Below are 20,971 nucleotides of genomic sequence, written 5' to 3'. Positions count from 1 at the left end.
GTTGAATATCTTAAATCTAACACATACGATTTTCATTTACATTAAATATGTTATTAGCCGAAAAAAACACTATCAGAAACCATCTAGCGTATACCGGGAACGTCCTTGAATTAGTCATAAATGAAACGAAACCTGAGAAACATCTCGAAAATGATTTCAATTATTACATTGTTCATTTTAGCTTTGAAAGTTGAATATCTTAAATCTGGCACATACGATTTTCATTTACATTAAATATGTTATAAGCCGAATAAAACACTATCAGAAACCATCTAGCGTATACCAGGAACGTCCTTTATAAATAGTAATAAATGAAACGAAACCTGAGAAACATCTCGAAAATGATTTCAATTATTACATTGTTCATTTTAGCTTTGAAAGTTGAATATCTTAAATCTGGCACATACGATCTTCATTTAGTTTAAATATGTTATAAGCCGTATAAATCACTATCAGAAACCATCTAGCGTATACCGGGAACGTCCTTGAATTAGTCATAAATGAAATGAAACCTGAGACAGATCTCGAAAATGATTTCAATTATTACACTGTTCATTTTAGCCTTGAAAGTTGAATATCTTAATTCTGGCACAAACGATCTTCATTTAGTTTAAATATGTTATTAGCCGTATAAAACACTGTCAGAAACCATCTAGCGTATACCAGGAACGTCCTTTATAAATAGTCATAAATGAAGCGAAACCTGAGAAACATCTCGAAAATGATTTCAATTATTACATTGTTCATTTTAGCTTTGAAAGTTGAATATCTTAAATCTGGCACATACGATTTTCATTTACATTAAATATGTTATAAGCCGAATAAAACACTATCAGAAACCATCTAGCGTATACCAGGAACGTCCTTTATAAATAGTCATAAATGAAACGAAACCTGAGAAACATCTCGAAAATGATTTCAATTATTACATTGTTCATTTTAGCTTTGAAAGTTGAATATCTTAAATCTGGCACATACGATTTTCATTTACATTAAATATGTTATTAGCCGAATAAAACACTATCAGAAACCATCTAGCGTATACCAGGAACGTCCTTTATAAATAGTCATAAATGAAACGAAACCTGAGAAACATCTCGAAAATGATTTCAATTATTACATTGTTCATTTTAGCTTTGAAAGTTGAATATCTTAAATCTGGCACATACGATATTCATTTACATTAAATATGTTACTAGCCGAATAAAACACTATCAGAAACCATCTAGCGTATACCAGGAACGTCCTTTATAAATAGTCATAAATGAAACGAAACCTGAGAAACATCTCGAAAATGATTTCAATTATTACATTGTTCATTTTAGCTTTGAAAGTTGAATATCTTAAATCTGGCACATACGATATTCATTTACATTAAATATGTTACTAGCCGAATAAAACACTATCAGAAACCATCTAGCGTATACCAGGAACGTCCTTTATAAATAGTCATAAATGAAACGAAACCTGAGAAACATCTCGAAAATGATTTCAATTATTACATTGTTCATTTTAGCTTTGAAAGTTGAATATCTTAAATCTAACACATACGATTTTCATTTACATTAAATATGTTATTAGCCGAATAAAACACTATCAGAAACCATCTAGCGTATACCGGGAACGTCCTTGAATTAGTCATAAATGAAACGAAACCTGAGAAACATCTCGAAAATGATTTCAATTATTACATTGTTCATTTTAGCTTTGAAAGTTGAATATCTTAAATCTGGCACATACGATTTTCATTTACATTAAATATGTTATAAGCCGAATAAAACACTATCAGAAACCATCTAGCGTATACCAGGAACGTCCTTTATAAATAGTAATAAATGAAACGAAACCTGAGAAACATCTCGAAAATGATTTCAATTATTACATTGTTCATTTTAGCTTTGAAAGTTGAATATCTTAAATCTGGCACATACGATCTTCATTTAGTTTAAATATGTTATAAGCCGTATAAATCACTATCAGAAACCATCTAGCGTATACCGGGAACGTCCTTGAATTAGTCATAAATGAAATGAAACCTGAGACAGATCTCGAAAATGATTTCAATTATTACACTGTTCATTTTAGCCTTGAAAGTTGAATATCTTAATTCTGGCACAAACGATCTTCATTTAGTTTAAATATGTTATTAGCCGTATAAAACACTGTCAGAAACCATCTAGCGTATACCAGGAACGTCCTTTATAAATAGTCATAAATGAAGCGAAACCTGAGAAACATCTCGAAAATGATTTCAATTATTACATTGTTCATTTTAGCTTTGAAAGTTGAATATCTTAAATCTGGCACATACGATTTTCATTTACATTAAATATGTTATAAGCCGAATAAAACACTATCAGAAACCATCTAGCGTATACCAGGAACGTCCTTTATAAATAGTCATAAATGAAACGAAACCTGAGAAACATCTCGAAAATGATTTCAATTATTACATTTTTCATTTTAGCTTTGAAAGTTGAATATCTTAAATCTGGCACATACGATTTTCATTTACATTAAATATGTTATTAGCCGAATAAAACACTATCAGAAACCATCTAGCGTATACCAGGAACGTCCTTTATAAATAGTCATAAATGAAACGAAACCTGAGAAACATCTCGAAAATGATTTCAATTATTACATTGTTCATTTTAGCTTTGAAAGTTGAATATCTTAAATCTGGCACATACGATATTCATTTACATTAAATATGTTACTAGCCGAATAAAACACTATCAGAAACCATCTAGCGTATACCAGGAACGTCCTTTATAAATAGTCATAAATGAAACGAAACCTGAGAAACATCTCGAAAATGATTTCAATTATTACATTGTTCATTTTAGCTTTGAAAGTTGAATATCTTAAATCTAACACATACGATTTTCATTTACATTAAATATGTTATTAGCCGAATAAAACACTATCAGAAACCATCTAGCGTATACCGGGAACGTCCTTGAATTAGTCATAAATGAAACGAAACCTGAGAAACATCTCGAAAATGATTTCAATTATTACATTGTTCATTTTAGCTTTGAAAGTTGAATATCTTAAATCTGGCACATACGATTTTCATTTACATTAAATATGTTATAAGCCGAATAAAACACTATCAGAAACCATCTAGCGTATACCAGGAACGTCCTTTATAAATAGTAATAAATGAAACGAAACCTGAGAAACATCTCGAAAATGATTTCAATTATTACATTGTTCATTTTAGCTTTGAAAGTTGAATATCTTAAATCTGGCACATACGATCTTCATTTAGTTTAAATATGTTATAAGCCGTATAAATCACTATCAGAAACCATCTAGCGTATACCGGGAACGTCCTTGAATTAGTCATAAATGAAATGAAACCTGAGACAGATCTCGAAAATGATTTCAATTATTACACTGTTCATTTTAGCCTTGAAAGTTGAATATCTTAATTCTGGCACAAACGATCTTCATTTAGTTTAAATATGTTATTAGCCGTATAAAACACTGTCAGAAACCATCTAGCGTATACCAGGAACGTCCTTTATAAATAGTCATAAATGAAGCGAAACCTGAGAAACATCTCGAAAATGATTTCAATTATTACATTGTTCATTTTAGCTTTGAAAGTTGAATATCTTAAATCTGGCACATACGATTTTCATTTACATTAAATATGTTATAAGCCGAATAAAACACTATCAGAAACCATCTAGCGTATACCAGGAACGTCCTTTATAAATAGTCATAAATGAAACGAAACCTGAGAAACATCTCGAAAATGATTTCAATTATTACATTTTTCATTTTAGCTTTGAAAGTTGAATATCTTAAATCTGGCACATACGATTTTCATTTACATTAAATATGTTATTAGCCGAATAAAACACTATCAGAAACCATCTAGCGTATACCAGGAACGTCCTTTATAAATAGTCATAAATGAAACGAAACCTGAGAAACATCTCGAAAATGATTTCAATTATTACATTGTTCATTTTAGCTTTGAAAGTTGAATATCTTAAATCTGGCACATACGATATTCATTTACATTAAATATGTTACTAGCCGAATAAAACACTATCAGAAACCATCTAGCGTATACCAGGAACGTCCTTTATAAATAGTCATAAATGAAACGAAACCTGAGAAACATCTCGAAAATGATTTCAATTATTACATTGTTCATTTTAGCTTTGAAAGTTGAATATCTTAAATCTAACACATACGATTTTCATTTACATTAAATATGTTATTAGCCGAATAAAACACTATCAGAAACCATCTAGCGTATACCGGGAACGTCCTTGAATTAGTCATAAATGAAATGAAACCTGAGACAGATCTCGAAAATGATTTCAATTATTACACTGTTCATTTTAGCCTTGAAAGTTGAATATCTTAATTCTGGCACAAACGATCTTCATTTAGTTTAAATATGTTATTAGCCGTATAAAACACTGTCAGAAACCATCTAGCGTATACCAGGAACGTCCTTTATAAATAGTCATAAATGAAGCGAAACCTGAGAAACATCTCGAAAATGATTTCAATTATTACATTGTTCATTTTAGCTTTGAAAGTTGAATATCTTAAATCTGGCACATACGATTTTCATTTACATTAAATATGTTATAAGCCGAATAAAACACTATCAGAAACCATCTAGCGTATACCAGGAACGTCCTTTATAAATAGTCATAAATGAAACGAAACCTGAGAAACATCTCGAAAATGATTTCAATTATTACATTGTTCATTTTAGCTTTGAAAGTTGAATATCTTAAATCTGGCACATACGATTTTCATTTACATTAAATATGTTATTAGCCGAATAAAACACTATCAGAAACCATCTAGCGTATACCAGGAACGTCCTTTATAAATAGTCATAAATGAAACGAAACCTGAGAAACATCTCGAAAATGATTTCAATTATTACATTGTTCATTTTAGCTTTGAAAGTTGAATATCTTAAATCTGGCACATACGATATTCATTTACATTAAATATGTTACTAGCCGAATAAAACACTATCAGAAACCATCTAGCGTATAGCAGGAACGTCCTTTATAAATAGTCATAAATGAAACGAAACCTGAGAAACATCTCGAAAATGATTTCAATTATTACATTGTTCATTTTAGCTTTGAAAGTTGAATTTCTTAAATCTAACACATACGATTTTCATTTACATTAAATATGTTATTAGCCGAATAAAACACTATCAGAAACCATCTAGCGTATACCGGGAACGTCCTTGAATTAGTCATAAATGAAACGAAACCTGAGAAACATCTCGAAAATGATTTCAATTATTACATTGTTCATTTTAGCTTTGAAAGTTGAATATCTTAAATCTGGCACATACGATTTTCATTTACATTAAATATGTTATTAGCCGAATAAAACACTATCAGAAACCATCTAGCGTATACCAGGAACGTCCTTTATAAATAGTCATAAATGAAACGAAACCTGATAAACATCTCGAAAATGATTTCAATTATTACATTGTTCATTTTAGCTTTGAAAGTTGAATATCTTAAATCTGGCACATACGATTTTCATTTACATTAAATATGTTATTAGCCGAATAAAACACTATCAGAAACCATCTAGCGTATACCAGGAACGTCCTTTATAAATAGTCATAAATGAAACGAAACCTGAGAAACATCTCAAAAATGATTTCAATTATTACATTGTTCATTTTAGCTTTGAAAGTTGAATATCCTAAATCTGGCACATACGATTTTCATTTACATTAAATATGTTATTAGCCGAATAAAACACTATCAGAAACCATCTAGCGTATACCGGGAACGTACTTGAATTAGTCATAAATGAAATGAAACCTTAGACAGATCTCGAAAATGATTTCAATTATTACACTGTTCATTTTAGCCTTGAAAGTTGAATATCTTAATTCTGGCACAAACGATCTTCATTTAGTTTAAATATGTTATTAGCCGTATAAAACACTGTCAGAAACCATCTAGCGTATACCAGGAACGTCCTTTATAAATAGTCATAAATGAAGCGAAACCTGAGAAACATCTCGAAAATGATTTCAATTATTACATTGTTCATTTTAGCTTTGAAAGTTGAATATCTTAAATCTGGCACATACGATTTTCATTTACATTAAATATGTTATAAGCCGAATAAAACACTATCAGAAACCATCTAGCGTATACCAGGAACGTCCTTTATAAATAGTCATAAATGAAACGAAACCTGAGAAACATCTCGAAAATGATTTCAATTATTACACTGTTCATTTTAGCCTTGAAAGTTGAATATCTTAATTCTGGCACAAACGATCTTCATTTAGTTTAAATATGTTATTAGCCGTATACCATCTAGCGTATACCAGGAACGTCCTTTATAAATAGTCATAAATGAAACGAAACCTGAGAAACATCTCGAAAATGATTTCAATTATTACATTGTTCATTTTAGCTTTGAAAGTTGAATATCTTAAATCTGGCACATACGATTTTCATTTACATTAAATATGTTATTAGCCGAATAAAACACTACCAGAAACCATCTAGCGTATACCAGGAACGTCCTTTATAAATAGTCATAAATGAAACGAAACCTGAGAAACATCTCGAAAATGATTTCAATTATTACATTGTTCATTTTAGCTTTGAAAGTTGAATATCTTAAATCTGGCACATACGATTTTCATTTACATTAAATATGTTATTAGCCGAATAAAACACTATCAGAAACCATCTAGCTTATACCAGGAACGTCCTTTATAAATAGTCATAAATGAAACGAAACCTGAGAAACATCTCGAAAATGATTTCAATTATTACATTGTTCATTTTAGCTTTGAAAGTTGAATATCTTAAATCTGGCACATACGATTTTCATTTACACTAAATATGTTATAAGCCGAATAAAACACTATCAGAAACCATCTAGCGTATACCAGGAACGTCCTTTATAAATAGTCATAAATGAAACGAAACCTGAGAAACATCTCGAAAATGATTTCAATTATTACATTGTTCATTTTAGCTTTGAAAGTTGAATATCTTAAATCTGGCACATACGATTTTCATTTACATTAAATATGTTATAAGCCGAATAAAACACTATCAGAAACCATCTAGCGTATACCAGGAACGTCCTTTATAAATAGTCATAAATGAAACGAAACCTGAGAAACATCTCGAAAATGATTTCAATTATTACACTGTTCATTTTAGCCTTGAAAGTTGAATATCTTAATTCTGGCACAAACGATCTTCATTTAGTTTAAATATGTTATTAGCCGTATAAAACACTGTCAGAAACCATCTAGCGTATACCAGGAACGTCCTTTATAAATAGTCATAAATGAAACGAAACCTGAGAAACATCTCGAAAATGATTTCAATTATTACATTGTTCATTTTAGCTTTGAAAGTTGAATATCTTACATCTGGCACATACGATTTTCATTTACATTAAATATGTTATAAGCCGAATAAAACACTATCAGAAACCATCTAGCGTATACCAGGAACGTCCTTTATAAATAGTCATAAATGAAACGAAACCTGAGAAACATCTCGAAAATGATTTCAATTATTACACTGTTCATTTTAGCCTTGAAAGTTGAATATATTAATTCTGGCACAAACGATCTTCATTTAGTTTAAATATGTTATTAGCCGTATAAAACACAGTCAGAAACCATCTAGCGTATACCAAGAACGTCCTTTATAAATAGTCATAAATGAAGCGAAACCTGAGAAACATCTCGAAAATGATTTCAATTATTACATTGTTCATTTTAGCTTTGAAAGTTGAATATCTTAAATCTGGCACATACGATTTTCATTTACATTAAATATGTTATAAGCCGAATAAAACACTATCAGAAACCATCTAGCGTATACCAGGAACGTCCTTTATAAATAGTCATAAATGAAACGAAACCTGAGAAACATCTCGAAAATGATTTCAATTATTACACTGTTCATTTTAGCCTTGAAAGTTGAATATCTTAATTCTGGCACAAACGATCTTCATTTAGTTTAAATATGTTATTAGCCGTATAAAACACAGTCAGAAACCATCTAGCTTATACCAGGAACGTCCTTTATAAATAGTCATAAATGAAACGAAACCTGAGAAACATCTCGAAAATGATTTCAATTATTACATTGTTCATTTTAGCTTTGAAAGTTGAATATCTTAAATCTGGCACATACGATTTTCATTTACACTAAATATGTTATAAGCCGAATAAAACACTATCAGAAACCATCTAGCGTATACCAGGAACGTCCTTTATAAATAGTCATAAATGAAACGAAACCTGAGAAACATCTCGAAAATGATTTCAATTATTACATTGTTCATTTTAGCTTTGAAAGTTGAATATCTTAAATCTGGCACATACGATTTTCATTTACATTAAATATGTTATAAGCCGAATAAAACACTGTCAGAAACCATCTAGCGTATACCGGGAACGTCCTTGAATTAGTCATAAATGAAATGAAACCTGAGACAGATCTCGAAAATGATTTCAATTATTACACTGTTCATTTTAGCCTTGAAAGTTGAATATCTTAATTCTGGCACAAACGATCTTCATTTAGTTTAAATATGTTATTAGCCGTATAAAACACTGTCAGAAACCATCTAGCGTATACCAGGAACGTCCTTTATAAATAGTCATAAATGAAGCGAAACCTGAGAAACATCTCGAAAATGATTTCAATTATTACGTTGTTCATTTTAGCTTTGAAAGTTGAATATCTTAAATCTGGCACATACGATTTTCTTTTACATTAAATATGTTATAAGCCGAATAAAACACTATCAGAAACCATCTAGCGTATACCAGGAACGTCCTTTATAAATAGTCATAAATGAAACGAAACCTGAGAAACATCTCGAAAATGATTTCAATTATTACACTGTTCATTTTAGCCTTGAAAGTTGAATATCTTAATTCTGGCACAAACGATCTTCATTTAGTTTAAATATGTTATTAGCCGTATAAAACACTGTCAGAAACCATCTAGCGTATACCAGGAACGTCCTTTATAAATAGTCATAAATGAAACGAAACCTGAGAAACATCTCGAAAATGATTTCAATTATTACATTGTTCATTTTAGCTTTGAAAGTTGAATATCTTAAATCTGGCACATACGATTTTCATTTACATTAAATATGTTATAAGCCGAATAAAACACTGTCAGAAACCATCTAGCGTATACCGGGAACGTCCTTGAATTAGTCATAAATGAAATGAAACCTGAGACAGATCTCGAAAATGATTTCAATTATTACACTGTTCATTTTAGCCTTGAAAGTTGAATATCTTAATTCTGGCAGAAACGATCTTCATTTAGTTTAAATATGTTATTAGCCGTATAAAACACTGTCAGAAACCATCTAGCGTATACCAGGAACGTCCTTTATAAATAGTCATAAGTGAAGCGAAACCTGAGAAACATCTCGAAAATGATTTCAATTATTACATTGTTCATTTTAGCTTTGAAAGTTGAATATCTTAAATCTGGCACATACGATTTTCATTTACATTAAATATGTTATAAGCCGAATAAAACACTATCAGAAACCATCTAGCGTATACCAGGAACGTCCTTTATAAATAGTCATAAATGAAACGAAACCTGAGAAACATCTCGAAAATGATTTCAATTATTACATTGTTCATTTTAGCTTTGAAAGTTGAATATCTTAAATCTGGCACATACGATTTTCATTTACATTAAATATGTTATAAGCCGAATAAAACACTATCAGAAACCATCTAGCGTATACCAGGAACGTCCTTTATAAATAGTCATAAATGAAACGAAACCTGAGAAACATCTCGAAAATGATTTCAATTATTACACTGTTCATTTAAGCCTTGAAAGTTGAATATCTTAATTCTGGCACAAACGATCTTCATTTAGTTTAAATATGTTATTAGCCGTATAAAACACTGTCAGAAACCATCTAGCGTATACCAGGAACGTCCTTTATAAATAGTCATAAATGAAGCGAAACCTGAGAAACATCTCGAAAATGATTTCAATTATTACATTGTTCATTTTAGCTTTGAAAGTTGAATATCTTAAATCTGGCACATACGATTTTCATTTACACTAAATATGTTATAAGCCGAATAAAACACTATCAGAAACCATCTAGCGTATAGCAGGAACGTCCTTTATAAATAGTCATAAATGAAACGAAACCTGAGAAACATCTCGAAAATGATTTCAATTATTACATTGTTCATTTTAGCTTTGAAAGTTGAATTTCTTAAATCTAACACATACGATTTTCATTTACATTAAATATGTTATTAGCCGAATAAAACACTATCAGAAACCATCTAGCGTATACCGGGAACGTCCTTGAATTAGTCATAAATGAAACGAAACCTGAGAAACATCTCGAAAATGATTTCAATTATTACATTGTTCATTTTAGCTTTGAAAGTTGAATATCTTAAATCTGGCACATACGATTTTCATTTACATTAAATATGTTATTAGCCGAATAAAACACTATCAGAAACCATCTAGCGTATACCAGGAACGTCCTTTATAAATAGTCATAAATGAAACGAAACCTGATAAACATCTCGAAAATGATTTCAATTATTACATTGTTCATTTTAGCTTTGAAAGTTGAATATCTTAAATCTGGCACATACGATTTTCATTTACATTAAATATGTTATTAGCCGAATAAAACACTATCAGAAACCATCTAGCGTATACCAGGAACGTCCTTTATAAATAGTCATAAATGAAACGAAACCTGAGAAACATCTCGAAAATGATTTCAATTATTACATTGTTCATTTTAGCTTTGAAAGTTGAATATCTTAAATCTGGCACATACGATTTTCATTTACATTAAATATGTTATTAGCCGAATAAAACACTATCAGAAACCATCTAGCGTATACCAGGAACGTCCTTTATAAATAGTCATAAATGAAACGAAACCTGAGAAACATCTCAAAAATGATTTCAATTATTACATTGTTCATTTTAGCTTTGAAAGTTGAATATCCTAAATCTGGCACATACGATTTTCATTTACATTAAATATGTTATTAGCCGAATAAAACACTATCAGAAACCATCTAGCGTATACCGGGAACGTACTTGAATTAGTCATAAATGAAATGAAACCTTAGACAGATCTCGAAAATGATTTCAATTATTACACTGTTCATTTTAGCCTTGAAAGTTGAATATCTTAATTCTGGCACAAACGATCTTCATTTAGTTTAAATATGTTATTAGCCGTATAAAACACTGTCAGAAACCATCTAGCGTATACCAGGAACGTCCTTTATAAATAGTCATAAATGAAGCGAAACCTGAGAAACATCTCGAAAATGATTTCAATTATTACATTGTTCATTTTAGCTTTGAAAGTTGAATATCTTAAATCTGGCACATACGATTTTCATTTACATTAAATATGTTATAAGCCGAATAAAACACTATCAGAAACCATCTAGCGTATACCAGGAACGTCCTTTATAAATAGTCATAAATGAAACGAAACCTGAGAAACATCTCGAAAATGATTTCAATTATTACACTGTTCATTTTAGCCTTGAAAGTTGAATATCTTAATTCTGGCACAAACGATCTTCATTTAGTTTAAATATGTTATTAGCCGTATACCATCTAGCGTATACCAGGAACGTCCTTTATAAATAGTCATAAATGAAACGAAACCTGAGAAACATCTCGAAAATGATTTCAATTATTACATTGTTCATTTTAGCTTTGAAAGTTGAATATCTTAAATCTGGCACATACGATTTTCATTTACATTAAATATGTTATTAGCCGAATAAAACACTACCAGAAACCATCTAGCGTATACCAGGAACGTCCTTTATAAATAGTCATAAATGAAACGAAACCTGAGAAACATCTCGAAAATGATTTCAATTATTACATTGTTCATTTTAGCTTTGAAAGTTGAATATCTTAAATCTGGCACATACGATTTTCATTTACATTAAATATGTTATTAGCCGAATAAAACACTATCAGAAACCATCTAGCTTATACCAGGAACGTCCTTTATAAATAGTCATAAATGAAACGAAACCTGAGAAACATCTCGAAAATGATTTCAATTATTACATTGTTCATTTTAGCTTTGAAAGTTGAATATCTTAAATCTGGCACATACGATTTTCATTTACACTAAATATGTTATAAGCCGAATAAAACACTATCAGAAACCATCTAGCGTATACCAGGAACGTCCTTTATAAATAGTCATAAATGAAACGAAACCTGAGAAACATCTCGAAAATGATTTCAATTATTACATTGTTCATTTTAGCTTTGAAAGTTGAATATCTTAAATCTGGCACATACGATTTTCATTTACATTAAATATGTTATAAGCCGAATAAAACACTATCAGAAACCATCTAGCGTATACCAGGAACGTCCTTTATAAATAGTCATAAATGAAACGAAACCTGAGAAACATCTCGAAAATGATTTCAATTATTACACTGTTCATTTTAGCCTTGAAAGTTGAATATCTTAATTCTGGCACAAACGATCTTCATTTAGTTTAAATATGTTATTAGCCGTATAAAACACTGTCAGAAACCATCTAGCGTATACCAGGAACGTCCTTTATAAATAGTCATAAATGAAACGAAACCTGAGAAACATCTCGAAAATGATTTCAATTATTACATTGTTCATTTTAGCTTTGAAAGTTGAATATCTTACATCTGGCACATACGATTTTCATTTACATTAAATATGTTATAAGCCGAATAAAACACTATCAGAAACCATCTAGCGTATACCAGGAACGTCCTTTATAAATAGTCATAAATGAAACGAAACCTGAGAAACATCTCGAAAATGATTTCAATTATTACACTGTTCATTTTAGCCTTGAAAGTTGAATATATTAATTCTGGCACAAACGATCTTCATTTAGTTTAAATATGTTATTAGCCGTATAAAACACAGTCAGAAACCATCTAGCGTATACCAGGAACGTCCTTTATAAATAGTCATAAATGAAGCGAAACCTGAGAAACATCTCGAAAATGATTTCAATTATTACATTGTTCATTTTAGCTTTGAAAGTTGAATATCTTAAATCTGGCACATACGATTTTCATTTACATTAAATATGTTATAAGCCGAATAAAACACTATCAGAAACCATCTAGCGTATACCAGGAACGTCCTTTATAAATAGTCATAAATGAAACGAAACCTGAGAAACATCTCGAAAATGATTTCAATTATTACACTGTTCATTTTAGCCTTGAAAGTTGAATATCTTAATTCTGGCACAAACGATCTTCATTTAGTTTAAATATGTTATTAGCCGTATAAAACACAGTCAGAAACCATCTAGCTTATACCAGGAACGTCCTTTATAAATAGTCATAAATGAAACGAAACCTGAGAAACATCTCGAAAATGATTTCAATTATTACATTGTTCATTTTAGCTTTGAAAGTTGAATATCTTAAATCTGGCACATACGATTTTCATTTACACTAAATATGTTATAAGCCGAATAAAACACTATCAGAAACCATCTAGCGTATACCAGGAACGTCCTTTATAAATAGTCATAAATGAAACGAAACCTGAGAAACATCTCGAAAATGATTTCAATTATTACATTGTTCATTTTAGCTTTGAAAGTTGAATATCTTAAATCTGGCACATACGATTTTCATTTACATTAAATATGTTATAAGCCGAATAAAACACTGTCAGAAACCATCTAGCGTATACCGGGAACGTCCTTGAATTAGTCATAAATGAAATGAAACCTGAGACAGATCTCGAAAATGATTTCAATTATTACACTGTTCATTTTAGCCTTGAAAGTTGAATATCTTAATTCTGGCACAAACGATCTTCATTTAGTTTAAATATGTTATTAGCCGTATAAAACACTGTCAGAAACCATCTAGCGTATACCAGGAACGTCCTTTATAAATAGTCATAAATGAAACGAAACCTGAGAAACATCTCGAAAATGATTTCAATTATTACATTGTTCATTTTAGCTTTGAAAGTTGAATATCTTAAATCTGGCACATACGATTTTCATTTACATTAAATATGTTATAAGCCGAATAAAACACTGTCAGAAACCATCTAGCGTATACCGGGAACGTCCTTGAATTAGTCATAAATGAAATGAAACCTGAGACAGATCTCGAAAATGATTTCAATTATTACACTGTTCATTTTAGCCTTGAAAGTTGAATATCTTAATTCTGGCACAAACGATCTTCATTTAGTTTAAATATGTTATTAGCCGTATAAAACACTGTCAGAAACCATCTAGCGTATACCAGGAACGTCCTTTATAAATAGTCATAAGTGAAGCGAAACCTGAGAAACATCTCGAAAATGATTTCAATTATTACATTGTTCATTTTAGCTTTGAAAGTTGAATATCTTAAATCTGGCACATACGATTTTCATTTACATTAAATATGTTATAAGCCGAATAAAACACTATCAGAAACCATCTAGCGTATACCAGGAACGTCCTTTATAAATAGTCATAAATGAAACGAAACCTGAGAAACATCTCGAAAATGATTTCAATTATTACATTGTTCATTTTAGCTTTGAAAGTTGAATATCTTAAATCTGGCACATACGATTTTCATTTACATTAAATATGTTATTAGCCGAATAAAACACTATCAGAAACCATCTAGCTTATACCAGGAACGTCCTTTATAAATAGTCATAAATGAAACGAAACCTGAGAAACATCTCGAAAATGATTTCAATTATTACATTGTTCATTTTAGCTTTGAAAGTTGAATATCTTAAATCTGGCACATACGATTTTCATTTACACTAAATATGTTATAAGCCGAATAAAACACTATCAGAAACCATCTAGCGTATACCAGGAACGTCCTTTATAAATAGTCATAAATGAAACGAAACCTGAGAAACATCTCGAAAATGATTTCAATTATTACATTGTTCATTTTAGCTTTGAAAGTTGAATATCTTAAATCTGGCACATACGATTTTCATTTACATTAAATATGTTATAAGCCGAATAAAACACTATCAGAAACCATCTAGCGTATACCAGGAACGTCCTTTATAAATAGTCATAAATGAAACGAAACCTGAGAAACATCTCGAAAATGATTTCAATTATTACACTGTTCATTTTAGCCTTGAAAGTTGAATATCTTAATTCTGGCACAAACGATCTTCATTTAGTTTAAATATGTTATTAGCCGTATAAAACACTGTCAGAAACCATCTAGCGTATACCAGGAACGTCCTTTATAAATAGTCATAAATGAAACGAAACCTGAGAAACATCTCGAAAATGATTTCAATTATTACATTGTTCATTTTAGCTTTGAAAGTTGAATATCTTAAATCTGGCACATACGATTTTCATTTACATTAAATATGTTATTAGCCGAATAAAACACTATCAGAAACCATCTAGCTTATACCAGGAACGTCCTTTATAAATAGTCATAAATGAAACGAAACCTGAGAAACATCTCGAAAATGATTTCAATTATTACATTGTTCATTTTAGCTTTGAAAGTTGAATATCTTAAATCTGGCACATACGATTTTCATTTACACTAAATATGTTATAAGCCGAATAAAACACTATCAGAAACCATCTAGCGTATACCAGGAACGTCCTTTATAAATAGTCATAAATGAAACGAAACCTGAGAAACATCTCGAAAATGATTTCAATTATTACATTGTTCATTTTAGCTTTGAAAGTTGAATATCTTAAATCTGGCACATACGATTTTCATTTACATTAAATATGTTATAAGCCGAATAAAACACTATCAGAAACCATCTAGCGTATACCAGGAACGTCCTTTATAAATAGTCATAAATGAAACGAAACCTGAGAAACATCTCGAAAATGATTTCAATTATTACACTGTTCATTTTAGCCTTGAAAGTTGAATATCTTAATTCTGGCACAAACGATCTTCATTTAGTTTAAATATGTTATTAGCCGTATAAAACACTGTCAGAAACCATCTAGCGTATACCAGGAACGTCCTTTATAAATAGTCATAAATGAAACGAAACCTGAGAAACATCTCGAAAATGATTTCAATTATTACATTGTTCATTTTAGCTTTGAAAGTTGAATATCTTACATCTGGCACATACGATTTTCATTTACATTAAATATGTTATAAGCCGAATAAAACACTATCAGAAACCATCTAGCGTATACCAGGAACGTCCTTTATAAATAGTCATAAATGAAACGAAACCTGAGAAACATCTCGAAAATGATTTCAATTATTACACTGTTCATTTTAGCCTTGAAAGTTGAATATATTAATTCTGGCACAAACGATCTTCATTTAGTTTAAATATGTTATTAGCCGTATAAAACACAGTCAGAAACCATCTAGCGTATACCAGGAACGTCCTTTATAAATAGTCATAAATGAAGCGAAACCTGAGAAACATCTCGAAAATGATTTCAATTATTACATTGTTCATTTTAGCTTTGAAAGTTGAATATCTTAAATCTGGCACATACGATTTTCATTTACATTAAATATGTTATAAGCCGAATAAAACACTATCAGAAACCATCTAGCGTATACCAGGAACGTCCTTTATAAATAGTCATAAATGAAACGAAACCTGAGAAACATCTCGAAAATGATTTCAATTATTACACTGTTCATTTTAGCCTTGAAAGTTGAATATCTTAATTCTGGCACAAACGATCTTCATTTAGTTTAAATATGTTATTAGCCGTATAAAACACAGTCAGAAACCATCTAGCTTATACCAGGAACGTCCTTTATAAATAGTCATAAATGAAACGAAACCTGAGAAACATCTCGAAAATGATTTCAATTATTACATTGTTCATTTTAGCTTTGAAAGTTGAATATCTTAAATCTGGCACATACGATTTTCATTTACACTAAATATGTTATAAGCCGAATAAAACACTATCAGAAACCATCTAGCGTATACCAGGAACGTCCTTTATAAATAGTCATAAATGAAACGAAACCTGAGAAACATCTCGAAAATGATTTCAATTATTACATTGTTCATTTTAGCTTTGAAAGTTGAATATCTTAAATCTGGCACATACGATTTTCATTTACATTAAATATGTTATAAGCCGAATAAAACACTGTCAGAAACCATCTAGCGTATACCGGGAACGTCCTTGAATTAGTCATAAATGAAATGAAACCTGAGACAGATCTCGAAAATGATTTCAATTATTACACTGTTCATTTTAGCCTTGAAAGTTGAATATCTTAATTCTGGCACAAACGATCTTCATTTAGTTTAAATATGTTATTAGCCGTATAAAACACTGTCAGAAACCATCTAGCGTATACCAGGAACGTCCTTTATAAATAGTCATAAATGAAACGAAACCTGAGAAACATCTCGAAAATGATTTCAATTATTACATTGTTCATTTTAGCTTTGAAAGTTGAATATCTTAAATCTGGCACATACGATTTTCATTTACATTAAATATGTTATAAGCCGAATAAAACACTGTCAGAAACCATCTAGCGTATACCGGGAACGTCCTTGAATTAGTCATAAATGAAATGAAACCTGAGACAGATCTCGAAAATGATTTCAATTATTACACTGTTCATTTTAGCCTTGAAAGTTGAATATCTTAATTCTGGCACAAACGATCTTCATTTAGTTTAAATATGTTATTAGCCGTATAAAACACTGTCAGAAACCATCTAGCGTATACCAGGAACGTCCTTTATAAATAGTCATAAGTGAAGCGAAACCTGAGAAACATCTCGAAAATGATTTCAATTATTACATTGTTCATTTTAGCTTTGAAAGTTGAATATCTTAAATCTGGCACATACGATTTTCATTTACATTAAATATGTTATAAGCCGAATAAAACACTATCAGAAACCATCTAGCGTATACCAGGAACGTCCTTTATAAATAGTCATAAATGAAACGAAACCTGAGAAACATCTCGAAAATGATTTCAATTATTACATTGTTCATTTTAGCTTTGAAAGTTGAATATCTTAAATCTGGCACATACGATTTTCATTTACATTAAATATGTTATAAGCCGAATAAAACACTATCAGAAACCATCTAGCGTATACCAGGAACGTCCTTTATAAATAGTCATAAATGAAACGAAACCTGAGAAACATCTCGAAAATGATTTCAATTATTACACTGTTCATTTAAGCCTTGAAAGTTGAATATCTTAATTCTGGCACAAACGATCTTCATTTAGTTTAAATATGTTATTAGCCGTATAAAACACTGTCAGAAACCATCTAGCGTATACCAGGAACGTCCTTTATAAATAGTCATAAATGAAGCGAAACCTGAGAAACATCTCGAAAATGATTTCAATTATTACATTGTTCATTTTAGCTTTGAAAGTTGAATATCTTAAATCTGGCACATACGATTTTCATTTACACTAAATATGTTATAAGCCGAATAAAACACTATCAGAAACCATCTAGCGTATACCAGGAACGTCCTTTATAAATAGTCATAAATGAAAAGAAACCTGAGAAACATCTCGAAAATGATTTCAATTATTACATTGTTCATTTTAGCTTTGAAAGTTGAATATCTTAAATCTGGCACATACGATTTTCATTTACATTAAATATGTTATAAGCCGAATAAAACACTGTCAGAAACCATCTAGCGTATACCGGGAACGTCCTTGAATTAGTCATAAATGAAATGAAACCTGAGACAGATCTCGAAAATGATTTCAATTATTACACTGTTCATTTTAGCCTTGAAAGTTGAATATCTTAATTCTGGCACAAACGATCTTCATTTAGTTTAAATATGTTATTAGCCGTATAAAACACTGTCAGAAACCATCTAGCGTATACCAGGAACGTCCTTTATAAATAGTCATAAGTGAAGCGAAACCTGAGAAACATCTCGAAAATGATTTCAATTATTACATTGTTCATTTTAGCTTTGAAAGTTGAATATCTTAAATCTGGCACATACGATTTTCATTTACATTAAATATGTTATAAGCCGAATAAAACACTATCAGAAACCATCTAGCGTATACCAGGAACGTCCTTTATAAATAGTCATAAATGAAACGAAACCTGAGAAACATCTCGAAAATGATTTCAATTATTACATTGTTCATTTTAGCTTTGAAAGTTGAATATCTTAAATCTGGCACATACGATTTTCATTTACATTAAATATGTTATAAGCCGAATAAAACACTATCAGAAACCATCTAGCGTATACCAGGAACGTCCTTTATAAATAGTCATAAATGAAACGAAACCTGAGAAACATCTCGAAAATGATTTCAATTATTACACTGTTCATTTAAGCCTTGAAAGTTGAATATCTTAATTCTGGCACAAACGATCTTCATTTAGTTTAAATATGTTATTAGCCGTATAAAACACTGTCAGAAACCATCTAGCGTATACCAGGAACGTCCTTTATAAATAGTCATAAATGAAGCGAAACCTGAGAAACATCTCGAAAATGATTTCAATTATTACATTGTTCATTTTAGCTTTGAAAGTTGAATATCTTAAATCTGGCACATACGATTTTCATTTACATTAAATATGTTATAAGCCGAATAAAACACTATCAGAAACCATCTAGCGTATACCAGGAACGTCCTTTATAAATAGTCATAAATGAAACGAAACCTGAGAAACATCTCGAAAATGATTTCAATTATTACACTGTTCATTTTAGCCTTGAAAGTTGAATATCTTAATTCTGGCACAAACGATCTTCATTTAGTTTAAATATGTTATTAGCCGTATAAAACACAGTCAGAAACCATCTAGCGTATACCAGGAACGTCCTTTATAAATAGTCATAAGTGAAGCGAAACCTGAGAAACATCTCGAAAATGATTTCAATTATTACATTGTTCATTTTAGCTTTGAAAGTTGAATATCTTAAATCTGGCACATACGATTTTCATTTACATTAAATATGTTATAAGCCGAATAAAACACTATCAGAAACCATCTAGCGTATACCAGGAACGTCCTTTATAAATAGTCATAAATGAAACGAAACCTGAGAAACATCTCGAAAATGATTTCAATTATTACATTGTTCATTTTAGCTTTGAAAGTTGAATATCTTAAATCTGGCACATACGATTTTCATTTACATTAAATATGTTATAAGCCGAATAAAACACTATCAGAAACCATCTAGCGTATACCAGGAACGTCCTTTATAAATAGTCATAAATGAAACGAAACCTGAGAAACATCTCGAAAATGATTTCAATTATTACACTGTTCATTTAAGCCTTGAAAGTTGAATATCTTAATTCTGGCACAAACGATCTTCATTTAGTTTAAATATGTTATTAGCCGTATAAAACACTGTCAGAAACCATCTAGCGTATACCAGGAACGTCCTTTATAAATAGTCATAAATGAAGCGAAACCTGAGAAACATCTCGAAAATGATTTCAATTATTACATTGTTCATTTTAGCTTTGAAAGTTGAATATCTTAAATCTGGCACATACGATTTTCATTTACATTAAATATGTTATAAGCCGAATAAAACACTATCAGAAACCATCTAGCGTATACCAGGAACGTCCTTTATAAATAGTCATAAATGAAACGAAACCTGAGAAACATCTCGAAAATGATTTCAATTATTACACTGTTCATTTTAGCCTTGAAAGTTGAATATCTTAATTCTGGCACAAACGATCTTCATTTAGTTTAAATATGTTATTAGCCGTATACCATCTAGCGTATACCAGGAACGTCCTTTATAAATAGTCATAAATGAAACGAAACCTGAGAAACATCTCGAAAATGATTTCAATTATTACATTGTTCATTTTAGCTTTGAAAGTTGAATATCTTAAATCTGGCACATACGATTTTCATTTACAT

Source organism: Phalangium opilio, unplaced genomic scaffold (assembly GCF_054372755.1).
Source record: "Phalangium opilio isolate 3A_F unplaced genomic scaffold, DU_Popi_V2 ptg001170l_1, whole genome shotgun sequence".
In the NCBI taxonomy this organism is placed as follows: domain Eukaryota; kingdom Metazoa; phylum Arthropoda; class Arachnida; order Opiliones; family Phalangiidae; genus Phalangium; species Phalangium opilio.
Note: the sequence above shows the minus strand (reverse complement) of the source record.